Below are 12,697 nucleotides of genomic sequence, written 5' to 3' on the forward strand. Positions count from 1 at the left end.
GAGATCAATCTTGGAAAACACCGAAGGATCCCTTTAACTAATCAAACAAGTCTCAATTCTTGGTAATGGATACTTGTGTTTCACACCGTCCACCTTTTGAGCCCCTGTAATCAATACATCCATCGAACCATCTTTTTTTCTTCACAAATAAAATAGGAGCTCTCCATGGGAATACTAGGTCGAATGAACCTTTATCTAACAACTCCTAAGTTGCTTCTTTAAACTCTTGTAACTCTGCTGGACCATTCTATATGGGGCTTTAGATATTGGTGTGCCGCACCAGGAGCTAATTCTATACAAACTCCACCTTCTCTTCTGGAGGATCCTGGCAAATCTTCTGGGAATACATCTTCGAATTCTCGTCTATGGGTACATCTCGACACTAACGTTTGGAAACTTTCTTTTATTTGCCACATTAGCTATGTACAGTGTACAACACCCCTTCCTTATCATCTTCATTGCCTTCATTGCACTTATCATTAGGCTGTAGATGACCTTCCCCCAATGTGAACTATCTCCAGCATCTAAGTTAAACCTGGCCTTCTTCTTCCGACAATCTATCATACTCCATATTTGCTCAGGAAGTCCATTCCACAAATCATCTCAAAATCAGGCTTAAAACAATCAAATCAACATGTCTCATGCCTATCAATCACTATAGTTTTCCCCCATTAACAACTTATCAGCAAAATATCTCCCCCTTAGGCATCTCGATTTTAACAGCATGTTCCACTTTCAAGGCGTCTAACCTAGTCTTTTTAGAATACCATATGAGATAAAAATGGGTAGCCCCAGAATCATTAGTACATATAAAGAGGTAAGTGGAATTGTAACTGACCAATAACTACAGATGGATTGGCTTCATCTTCTTTCCCTGAGCCACTGAGAAACTCTGCACGTCGAACCTCCCAACAGTCTAGGGGAAGTAGCTTGAGTAACTTTACAGTCCTTTGCCGTGTGCCCGTTTGTTTACATTTGAAACACACTTGGTCCTAGAGACAATTCTCTTTATCTGCCTCCCACATTTTTGACAATGGGGAAGATTTTCCTCTCTGTTGTTGCGTGGAGTCCTTTTATTCTTGCCACCCTCTTTTGAAATCCTTGCTGAGCCTTTCTTTTACCTTTATCCTCCGGCGCATTGAGTGGAATTCCCCACTCAGCTTTCCTGAACTGCTATCTGGCTTGAACTAGAAACTACCAATCACCAACTACTTGGGGTTCTCCATCCCCTCTCCTTATTCACATAAATCTCCGCCTCATGCCTGTTCAAGGCCTCATATAAGTCTGAGGGTTGACCACCCGCTATAACATCTAGAATTTTGGGTGTAGTCCCATTAATAACTATCCTGCTCTAAACGGCACTGTTGAGACTCACACATAGTAGATAGCAAAAACGGTGCTAAGAGTTTTGAACTTGTAGCAATACTACTCTCTAACAGTCCCATATTTAACCTTGCCAATTCTGTGAACTACTGAGTCTTCTCACAGAAACATGTCCTGCCGACCCAAATAAAATTTGTAAACCTAAAAATAAATATTAATTTCTCTTCAAACTTTATCATCGAAAGATTACTCGTCACATAGGTAATGCTTCATCTAGCTTCCCCACTACCCAGCATCTCCTCTCAACAAATCCTAGGAACAAATAGCGTAACTTTCTTTTCCTGATGCACTCATGAGAAACCAAGGCCACTTGCGCGCTCGTGTCGCATGCAGTCTCTAGCCACTCCTCTTGTCCTCCAGCCGATCGTTTGAACGCACTGAACTCTGGAGGTTGGTGCTTTTGAGAAGATTATTATGGGTTCCACGTGTCCAGAAGGTGGTAGCAACCATCGGCATAAATGGGGTCCCATTACTGGATGGTGGAAATGGGTAATTGGGAGCTGTGGCTGAACTCTGGAGCTGAGGGATTTAATGTTTTCACGTTGGGTTACTTTACCCTCTGGGATCCACCCCTAAAGGCTCGTAATGCTGTCTGAACATCCTGTTGATTGCATCTCATCCAAAACAGAAGCATTTGGGTGACAATAGCGTGTCTACTATTATGGGGGTTCACTTACTAGTCGGTGCTACCTGTTGACTAGTTGCCCTACTTTCACTTAACCTTCTCCTCGCCCCTCCTATTCCTTCGTGGTTACCACCTCCCGTAGCCATATCCTTTACTCACAACACCAATTTTCAATCACATTTACTAAGTCTATTTCACTAACAAGTAGACAAATACTTACAGCAATCGGCTGGGAGAGAGTACTTGGGACGCAGCAGGATGATACTTCCATTACTTATAAACAACCCTTTTCCCAGCAATCATTAAATAAAAATCCTCTAACAATTTAATCACAAACTCATTACAAACGCCAAAATCAACGCTCTGATACCAATGTAACCCCTTCCATAGCCGGGTATTTTCCTAAGTATCCCTTGGCCATTGAGAACCTAAAAAAACGCACCCGCAGGAAAGAAGTTTATTTTAAAATCCTATTTAAAGAATAACTTGTAGTTTAAAACATATATATAGATATATGTGTTTTAATTTTTTTTCTTAACTATAATAAGTTCATTGTATAATCACAAAAATATAATTTCCTTTCTTGAGTAAATTATGAAATCCATATGTAATATTACTAGAACATACACACTTTATAAATTTACTATGCAATTTGATTCCTTTATTAATACAACATATTTACTCCATTATAGAACATGGACATAATTACTCACATTGATGATATGAACATAATTACTATACTAAATATTAGCAAAACCATTCAATAGTCATCATAAAGGCATCCCCTCATGCTCATAGCGTCCCCTTGGAATCCTCTCCCAGCTCATGCCTTAATCCGTACCTACCAAACCATTTAAAACATTTTCGTGGGTGAGCGCTAATCCGCTCAGTAGGAATATGGCCATTTATAACTATTAAGGGTTCATTATACAAGTAAATTACTTAGGACTTTACCTACCTACAAAACATGACCTTATTCTTTGACAAACAAAGTTCATAAACATATCATACATTTTGGACTTTTCTCATGAACATAAGTCATAACATACCAACATAATATAATAGAACATAAATGACTTATAAATATTCATGTGACATGGCATGCTTATTTTGTTTTGTCTATATACTTGACGATTTCATTAGTCTTTGTTATCCGTCGGATTCATTTGAACCATTACCTTGTTCTTGGTCGTCACCCTCAAAGGACTCAGTGGTTTCCATAAGAATTCCATCCTCTGATCTTTTTACCTCAAGAACCTCATGGATTCATTCATTAACATTTCATAATTTTTTTTCATAGACAACTAAATAAGCTATATGCATTACCATTATGAATGCAAACTATGACTAACATCTCCCTGCTTAATCATACTATATTCTCTACTACTAAACTTTAAACTTAATTCATTTATTTCTCATACATTCAAGGAACTTTGGTATTAAGTTTATTCAGGGGTTATTAGAAATTAAAACAAATGGGAATTTTCCATTAAGAATTGGATGCCATATAATCACTCACTTTTCAAGAATTTTTACCTTATCTTCCAATTCGAACTGGTTCTTGCCTAAAAACAAAAGTTTAGGTCTGTTTCTCTCACTTTTTAACACTTCAAGACACTCAATCTGACTCTCTAACTTCAGTTATGACGGATTCAGTGACGCTGTACAATAAAGTCTTGTTTAAACAGCCAATCCGAATTCCTATTCATTTTAACCATGTCACCTTCAATTGCCCATTCATATTATTTGCCATATCATTTCTAGGTATAAAAGGCCATAAAACCTCCCTTTTTCGAACCAAAAAGTGCCAAAACGGTCCACACTACAAATCTCTTAATTGGCATAATCATCCTCCATATGCACACTACACCAATCAACCACCCATTTAACAACTCCTACCAAACATGGCATCAACACTCATATATAACATAAATAAATGTAAGTTTCATCAAAACCTAGGTGTTATCAATGTGTAGTCATGGGAGATTTTTTCCTTCCTTGTATTCAAAGCACAAGGCCCTTCCTCTCTGTGGTCTCCAAAGTTTTACCTTTCTACCTCCACACATAACCACTTATGATTTCTCTTTTAACTAAAAAATTCAGAAAAACTAGGGTTTTGAAACTCACTTTAACCCTGAATATGAAGTTCTTTAAGGGGATGGTGATCTCCTTTAAAATAAACTTGAAATCCTAAGAAATTTGAGAATAAAAACTTGGATTAGTGGCTTTATGGTGGATTTGAGAGATAGAAGAAGATGATATACTTTGGGGTCTCTCAAGGCCGCTACTCTCTTTAAACCTTGTAAATATTCTTCCATTGATACTCTAATGTGATTTGGTCATAAAAGTTAGATTAAGGTTATTTGGCATAAATTTTTTCATAAAGGGCGTTTTGGCTTCTACCACAACATAAAGATATACTCATTTAATGCCCATTTTGACTTCTTTAAAACACTACCATTAAAGATTCTACTAGGTAATGATGACTAATTTACCCTTGGTGCACTTTTATGGACACTTAAATCATATGGTTTTGTATGAAAAGACCCTTATACCCTTGGTTACCGTTTAGCCATTTAACCTTATCAATCAACTTTATAACATTCTAACCTCATTTCTCTTCAATGACATCATCCTTTACACTTTATAAATGGCCACATATTTGAAATACATGTAAATTGACCATTTTACCCTCCATTCAAAAGAAAATTACTTGAAAGGTAAATTTCATACCTTAGGGCATCGGAATAATAGCTGGGGTTTACATTGTGAAAGAAGATGTAAGGTTGGAGAGACTACCGTCGGATCTGTTGTGGTTTGGTCTAAGACTGTTGTTTGAGGTTTGTTTATGTGTCGTTGTTTGCGTTTAAAGGGATTTTATGTTGACATGCAATTGCAGTGTTATACATAAGAAATTTACTCTTATCCTTGAATAGTACATTTTAAAGCATTGAAGGGAAAATGTATTCAGATTGCCACATGAAAGTTAGTAAGTGTTAATACGTTTGAGAACTAGTGCGAAGGTGAACGATTTTGACCACATTGTCTACTTCATTTTAGTGAGGTGGTAACTTGGCATCAACCAGTGTTGATGATTGTAATATGGTGATGCAAATGATAAGTGACATGAAGAAGAAATTATTGTTGAATGACAATGTTGGGGGGATTGATAGAAGCGTTTACGTTGCATGTAAAAGCAAAATTAACTTTGATAGTGTTGATTACACTTCTATATAAGTTAGCAATAAAATCATGACTCCACGGGCTGTTCGTTCTAAAGGTCGACCTCCATTCAAAAGAAAGCAATCGAAGGTCAAGCAAATTGTTCGGAAAAGGAAGAAATTGCTTAACCAAGTGAGTGTAACTTCTTCATCGTTAATGTCTACAAGTCTTTTACTAAATGTTATGAAGATGTTACATTTATATTTAATTGTAGGGTGGGAGTTCACAAGAATCAAATGAAGTTGATGTAAATGATATTAACTTCCACAATCATGATGCAGGAGTCTATGTTTAAGTCAAGTAAGAATCCTTTATTTTATAAGATGTTTTTGTTGTAACTAGAACCTTGTTTTACGGTAAAAAATTAATGTTATTGTGTTTTCACTGGTCAGGGTTATAATGACATGTAAGTAAGTTTGAGGCCATCACTTGGAGATTCATTGCTTGGAGATGCATAGTAGCTAATCGTTAGTAACAATGTGGAAAATTGCTTGCAAGCAATCACAATTTTTGACTTGCATATAGGAACAATATATTATAGGAGTAGAAAAATCATTTTTGATATGCAACGGGTCTTTTTTGATAGTTGCTTCATGTGTATAGTTGTGCAGACTATTTTTTTGCTTTGTCGCAAGGCCTGCGCTTTTTGTGCTACTAGTCTGCTTGTTTTAGACCTCTACGAGACTAGCTCGCTGGTATATAGGATTGTAAATCCTTGTCTTTTTGCTACCCGAGGAGCGTGTTTGGGAGGGGTCTTAGGGGTTAGTATGGTTGGTGAGGTCACTGGGGTTTAGGGTGTGTGTAATATAGGAGGTGTTCTGTTGTTTGGCCGTTTGTTGGTGGCTTTTCTGGTTACTGGTCTGGTTGTTTGGGCTGGTGGAGTTTGGGTTGTGGGTGATTGGGGTTGGGCACTTTGGGTGATTCTATGGTTTTGTTGTAAAGCGGTGTTTCTTTTTGGCTGTGGATGGTTTGCTAGTCTTGGGTTTGGTTGTGCGAATGTGGTGTTGTGTAGGTTACTATTGTTGGGGTTTCGCTGTAACTCATAGGGTGCTTTTGTTGCTGCAGTTGGAGCTGTTGCTGTTGGGGCATTTGTTTGCTACTACTAGGGTTTGTTTGTTGTTCCTAGGTTGATCTGCTAATATTGTTGGAGCCTTTTTGCTACTGGTGGTGTTCTTTTTTCTGTTTTTGGGGCTGTCGTTGCTGGGGCTTTGTTTTGTTGCAGCTGGGGTCTTTTTCTGCTGGGCTTTTGCTGTTGNTTAATGTTATTGTGTTTTCACTGGTCAGGGTTATAATGACATGTTAGTAAATTTGAGGCCATCACTTGAAGATGCATGGTAGCCGATCGTTAATAAAAATGTGGAAAATTGCTTGCAAGCAATCACAATTTTTGACTTGTATATAGGAACAATATATTATAGGAGTAGAAAAATCCTTTTGATATGCAATGGGTTTTTTTTTATAGCTGCTTCATGTGTATAGTTGTGCAGACTATTTTTTTGCTTCATCACAAGGCCTGCCCTTTTTGTGCTGCTAGTCTGCTTGTTTTAGGTCTCTGCAAGACTAGCTTGCTGGTATTTAGGATTGTAAATCCTTGTCTTTTTGCAGCCCGAGGAGCATGTTTGGGAGGGATCTTGGGGGTTACTATGGTTGGTGAGGTCATTGGGGCTTGGGGTGTGTGTAATATGGAAGGTGTTTTGTTGTTTGGCCATTTGTTGGTGGCTTTTCTGGTTGTTGGTCTAGTTGTTTGGGCAAGTGGAGTTTGGGTTGTGATTGATTAGGCTGGACACTTTGGGTAATTCTATGGTTTTGTTGTGAGGCGATGTTTCTTTTTGGCTATGGATGGTTTGCTGGTCTTGGGCTTGTTTGTGCAGATGTGGTGCAGGTTATTGTTGTTGGGGTTTTGTTGCTGCTCATGGGGTGCTTTTGTTGCTGCGATTGGGGCTGTTGCTATTGGGGCATTTGTTTACTACTACTAGGGTTTGTGTTATTGTTCCTGGGTTGATCTACTGCAGTTGTTGGAACCTTTTTGTTGTTGGTGGTGTTCCTTTTTCTGTTGTTGGGGCTATCATTGCTCGGGCTTTGTTTCGTTGCTGCTGGGGCCTTTTTCTGCTAGGGCTTTTGCTGTTGCTCCTGGGTTGTTTTTTGCTACTGCTGTTGGGGGCTTTTTGTTACTATTACTGTTGGTGGTCTTTTAGTTGCTGTTGCGGGTACTACTGTTGGGACTTTTTTTGCTACTATTGAGGCCTATTAAGGGTTGTTGTGCTTAGGTGCCCCTGGCTGGTTTTTGTTTTGCTCTTGGGGCTTGATTGGGAGTCTATAGGGCTTTGCATCTTGGTTTTCCCTTGTCTCCGATTGTTTGTTTCATCCCTTTCTTGTGAGTAGAGGCGTGAAGCTTCGTTTTTTTCTTTATCTTGTAAGATATTCTTTATTCTTTGTATAAAATTACAAGTTACCNTTTGTTGGTGGCTTTTCTGGTTGCTGGTCTAGTTGTTTGGGCAAGTGGAGTTTGGGTTGTGTTTGATTAGGGCTGTGCACTTTGGGTAATTCTATGGTTTTGTTGTGAGGCGGTGTTTCTTTTTGGCTGTGGATGGTTTGCTGGTCTTGGGTTTGTTTGTGCAGATGTGGTGTTGTGCAGGTTGTTGTTGTTAGGGTTTCGCTGCTACTCATGGGGTGCTTTTGTTGCTCCGACTGGGGCTGTTATAGTTGGGGCATTTGTTTGCTACTACTAGGGTTTGTGTTGTTGTTCCTGGGTTGATCTGCTGCTATTGTTAGAGCCTTTTTGCTAGTGGTGGTGTTCTTCTTCTGTTGTTGGGGCTGTCATTGCTAGGGCTTTGTTTTGCTGCTGGGGCTTTTGCTATTACTCCTAGGTTGTTTTTTGCTACTACTGCTAGGGCTTTTTGTTACTACTGCTGTTGGTGGTCTTTTAGCTGCTGGTGCGGGTACTACGGTTAAGACTTTTTTGCTGCTGTTGGGGCCTATTAAGGGCTGTCGTGCTTAGGTGCCCCTGGCTGGTTTTTGTTTTGCTCTTGGAGCTTGATTGGGTGTTTATAGGGCTATGCACGCTGGTTTTTCCTTGTCTTCGATTGTTTGTTTCATCCCTCTCTTGTGAGTAGGGGCGTGCAGCTTCAATTTTTTCTTTATCTTGTAGATATTCTTTATTCTTTGTATAAAATTACAAGTTACCCAAAAAAAAAAAATGTTATATACTAATTGACCAAAATTGTCTGTTTTTGGTCTTTTTAGGTGGAAGACAACATTATTCTACATTACTATCCATGCATAATAATATGTGCATTTATACAAATAATAACGATATGAAATTTATACATTATCATAAAGCCTCAATTTTGTTCATTACAAGCAATCTGGGAATAAATTACAATTGAATCATTAAAATTGGGGTAATCTCCCCTAAAGAGTGAAACTTGTGATAAAATACAAGGAATACATTAAAAGGGACCAAACTACACAAAAAGAAACAAAACCAAGCAAGGATATACAATCCTTATACACAAAAGCAATACAAACACATGACAACCAAGCTGAAGACTCCAGACATAAACTGCAGAAAATGTAGCAATCACGTTGCAGCTCTATACAAACCACTGTCCAGATCACTACTTCAATTCTAGCACACACAACCCTGCACATACTGCCTAAGACTCTTAGAAACTGCAGAAACAAATTGCAACCTCTCACACCTGCTCAATCTGCACAATGCAAAAACTACAACATGCCCAGGCTTCATTTCTAGCACCTACCAATCTGCACCAGTTGAACAAAAATCATGGACTTTGCATAAAATGCAACAATCTAAAGCAACAATGCATACACTAACAGATTAATAGAAACTATTTTCTTTGGCATAATTGATGAAGAACATTCCCAAATGATTTTATTCCTAAGTGGTCAGTATATCCACAAAAATATCAAGCCATCATGGCTGTCTCTAACCTTCTTGTGGCTATCTCTTATGCTTCGTGGGGTACAAACAAAGAAAAACTTATGAAGAGAAAAACAAGAATTGATTTTCATTAACTAAATAAAACTGATACATAGGTGGGCTTTTATAAGACTAATTAACTCTCATTTACATTTTTATTCTAACATTCCCCCTCAAACTAAACATCTTCTAACTTTTCTAGTTTTCAGTAATGCAGCATCTTAAAACAAAAAAAAAACAATATTCTGCATTAGCTTAACTTCTCTGCAAGAACATTCTCTGTATTAGCTAAATCTTCTTTGTAGCAACATCCTTTAATAACCAAAATGACTTCAACAATCTTTGCCCAGCCGAAGTTCAATATGACTGCGGGTTCTCCAACCATTAGACCATGTATAGGGAGCTCCAATCGAGTGAAGATGAATCAAGTTACAAAAATCAGACATTTGTTTGAAAGCACTACAAGCGAGTTGAAGAGAGGGGCATCCACCTTTCTTTTCATGGGATCCAAGAACAGAATCAAAGTCCCATATAACCATCCAAGGGCCACAATTCAAGGACAAGTCAGATAGAGTCAGCCATAATTGCATAATAGTCAACACAACAAAATCACTTTAGTAACCCAAAAAAAAAAAAAAAAAAAAAAAACCAATAACAAAAATTTGCAACAACCAAATGTAAACTTCAATAATCCAATTACAACTTTAGTAACACAAAAATTGGATTTGCAGCAACCAAAACTAAACTTCAATAATCCAATCACAACTTTAGTAACACAAAAATTGGATTTGCAGCAACCAAAACTGACCTTCAATAACCACAACACAACTTCAAAACTAAACTTCAATAACCACAATACAACTTCAAAATTGGATTTTCAGCAACTGAAATTGGCCTTCAATGACCACATTGCCATTCAGACTTGTTTGCAGAAATTTACAATTAGGTGGTGTCCTAGCGTACGGCTGCGGCTGCGGTTGTGACTCTAGCGAAGTTATGATAGTAGCAGCAACTCTGGCGAAGTTGCAATGGTAGTAGTGACTTTGGCGAAGTTGCGACGGTAGTAGCGACTCTGGCAAAGTTGCGATGGTGAGGTTTTAGGTGGTGGGGGCTACATGGATTTGGCTAAATGGGTTAGGGTTATGGTTTGGTTTGCAAATTTAGGGCAAATGAATTTTGGGAGGAGATTTGAATTTGGGGAAAAATTAGGGTTACTAAAATTAAAAAAAGAAATACATTTGGGGAAGTGATGTGGAAACTTGCTGATGTGTCAAATAAGGTGGTAACGCCATGTCAATTGCCACGTCATGAAGTAAGAGAATTCTGTAAAAACATGGTGTAAGGGTAGCATTACTGTTGTAAATTTGGTTTCGTCGGTTGTATAAACTGTCAATCCAGAAAAAAGTTAAATAAAATTTATCGTTGATTGTATGTACAATCAATTATGAATAATTCTTTTTTTTTTTTTTTCTTTGATTGGTTTATTGTATGCACAATTGAAATTACAAAGTTTTTATTGTTCTCCTGGTTTACTCCTATATATCCATGACATGGTTTGATTCATAAATTTGTAAACTAGCACCCGAGCTTTGACGTGACATCTTTTGATTAGTCGATTGTTTATACAACCATTATAAAGTAGAGTAATGCTACACCAATAACCTTTTTTCTCACAAACTTCTCTTACAAAAATAATTTTAACTAGACCAAAGAAACGGTCGTTCTTTCATAGTTAACAACCGTTCTTTATGAAGGAATTGTCATTCCTCGGGAAGGAATGGTCGTTCCTTATGAAGGAACAACTAAAGGAATGGTCATTTATAAATAAAGAACAGTCATTTGTAACTAAATTTACATTTTACACACTTATTTTGCTTTAAGTTTATACACATAATATTTAAAATTCTGCATACTTGTCTATGATCAACATGCTTACATAGGTATGGTGCAAAAAATCCTTATTTCTAAATTCTAACACCAAATTTTTGTAACGCCCACATGGAGGTACGTAATTTAATTTATGTTCTTATATCTTTAGTTGATTGTTTCTAAAGTTATTTTGAGAAAATGCCTTAAACTGGCATTAAGGGTAAAATGGTCTTTTCACTCAAAATTATTGAAAAAGTGGGGAGTGAAAAGAGGTAGAATTTCATGGAGAATGCAATAAAAATGAGGGCATTATGGTAATTGACTAAGGGACATAGATGGAATTTTAAAGAAAGTGCAAGGGCAAAATGGGAATCTAATATATATATTTTTATGTTATATCAAATTGAAGAGTGAAACCCTAGCCACTCTTACCCATTTTCACGCCACTTTCACCTCCATATTCTCTCAAATTCTTCAATTCTTCTTCAAAGGAAATTCATAGGTTTTGGGTATTTTTGAGTGGATTTTCAATCCCAANGGAAAGGAAAATGATGAAAAAGACCCGGCCAACCCGGGGGGTAATTTGAAAAAACAAATAAAATTTTTTATTTTTTTAATTTTTTTTGGCCAACCCGGCCAACCTGCCGGGTTGACCGTTAGTGTGTAACAGCCAACCCGCCAGGTTGACAATAGCCAACCCGCGGGTCAACCCGGCAGGTGGGCAGTCCTTCTTCAAAAAGGACAAAACAGCAACCCGTGGGCCCGCCTGGGGGTTGCTGCCGGGTTGGGTTCAACCCTAACCCGGCCTATTTGTTCCACCTCTACCTGTAATGGTCACATGCACATTCATATCAGGCCTCAGACGAAAATACCCAGTTCATGAATATGTATCTGCAATACTTTTAGTTGTGGGGTTGATTCTTTTTACCTTAGCAAATGCACAAACTTCACCAAATTTCAGTATGATTGGTGTTATAATGGTATTAGGTGCTGAAATCATGGATTCGTTTCTTGGTAATTTGCAAGAAGCAATCTTTACCATGAATCTTAAAACCACCCAAGTGACTATATTGTGCTATGCTTTTGTGACTTTATCTGGATATCATCTTACTCTGTGACTTCTGTTAGTGTCATTCTTAATTGTTCTATTTCATTTATTTATTGTTCAATTGGTGGTTGTAAAGAAGAGATCTATCATTTTTTTACAGCCATAGAGAACTGGATTTCTAAAATTTCCAGCTTTTGTGGTTTTAAATTTTAGAATTAGATTGATTTGAGCTAGAAAGGCCTGATTTTTAGTCCATAGACTCATCAAATTCAGTTCCAAGTCTTGCAAATATTATAGGTTAGGAGTGTTAAAATCANCATTCTTTCCACTCCCATAAACCCTTGTGGCATTTCCATGTATACCTCTTTTGCAAGTTCACCATTTAAAAACGCGTTTTTTCACATCTAGTTGTTGTAAAGGCCAGTCTAGATTTGTTGCAAGAGATGAGCACCCTGATAGTATTCAACTTAGCCACCGGAGCAAAGGTCACCCCATAGTCTACTCCATGCATTTGCATAAATCCCCTTGCCGCCAGCCTTACCTTATACCTTTCAACTGTTCCATCTGCCTTATACTTAATAGTAAATACCCACTTGCAGCTCACAGT

This window comes from Pistacia vera, unplaced genomic scaffold (assembly GCF_008641045.1).
Source record: "Pistacia vera cultivar Batoury unplaced genomic scaffold, PisVer_v2 Contig189, whole genome shotgun sequence".
NCBI lineage: Eukaryota > Viridiplantae > Streptophyta > Magnoliopsida > Sapindales > Anacardiaceae > Pistacia > Pistacia vera.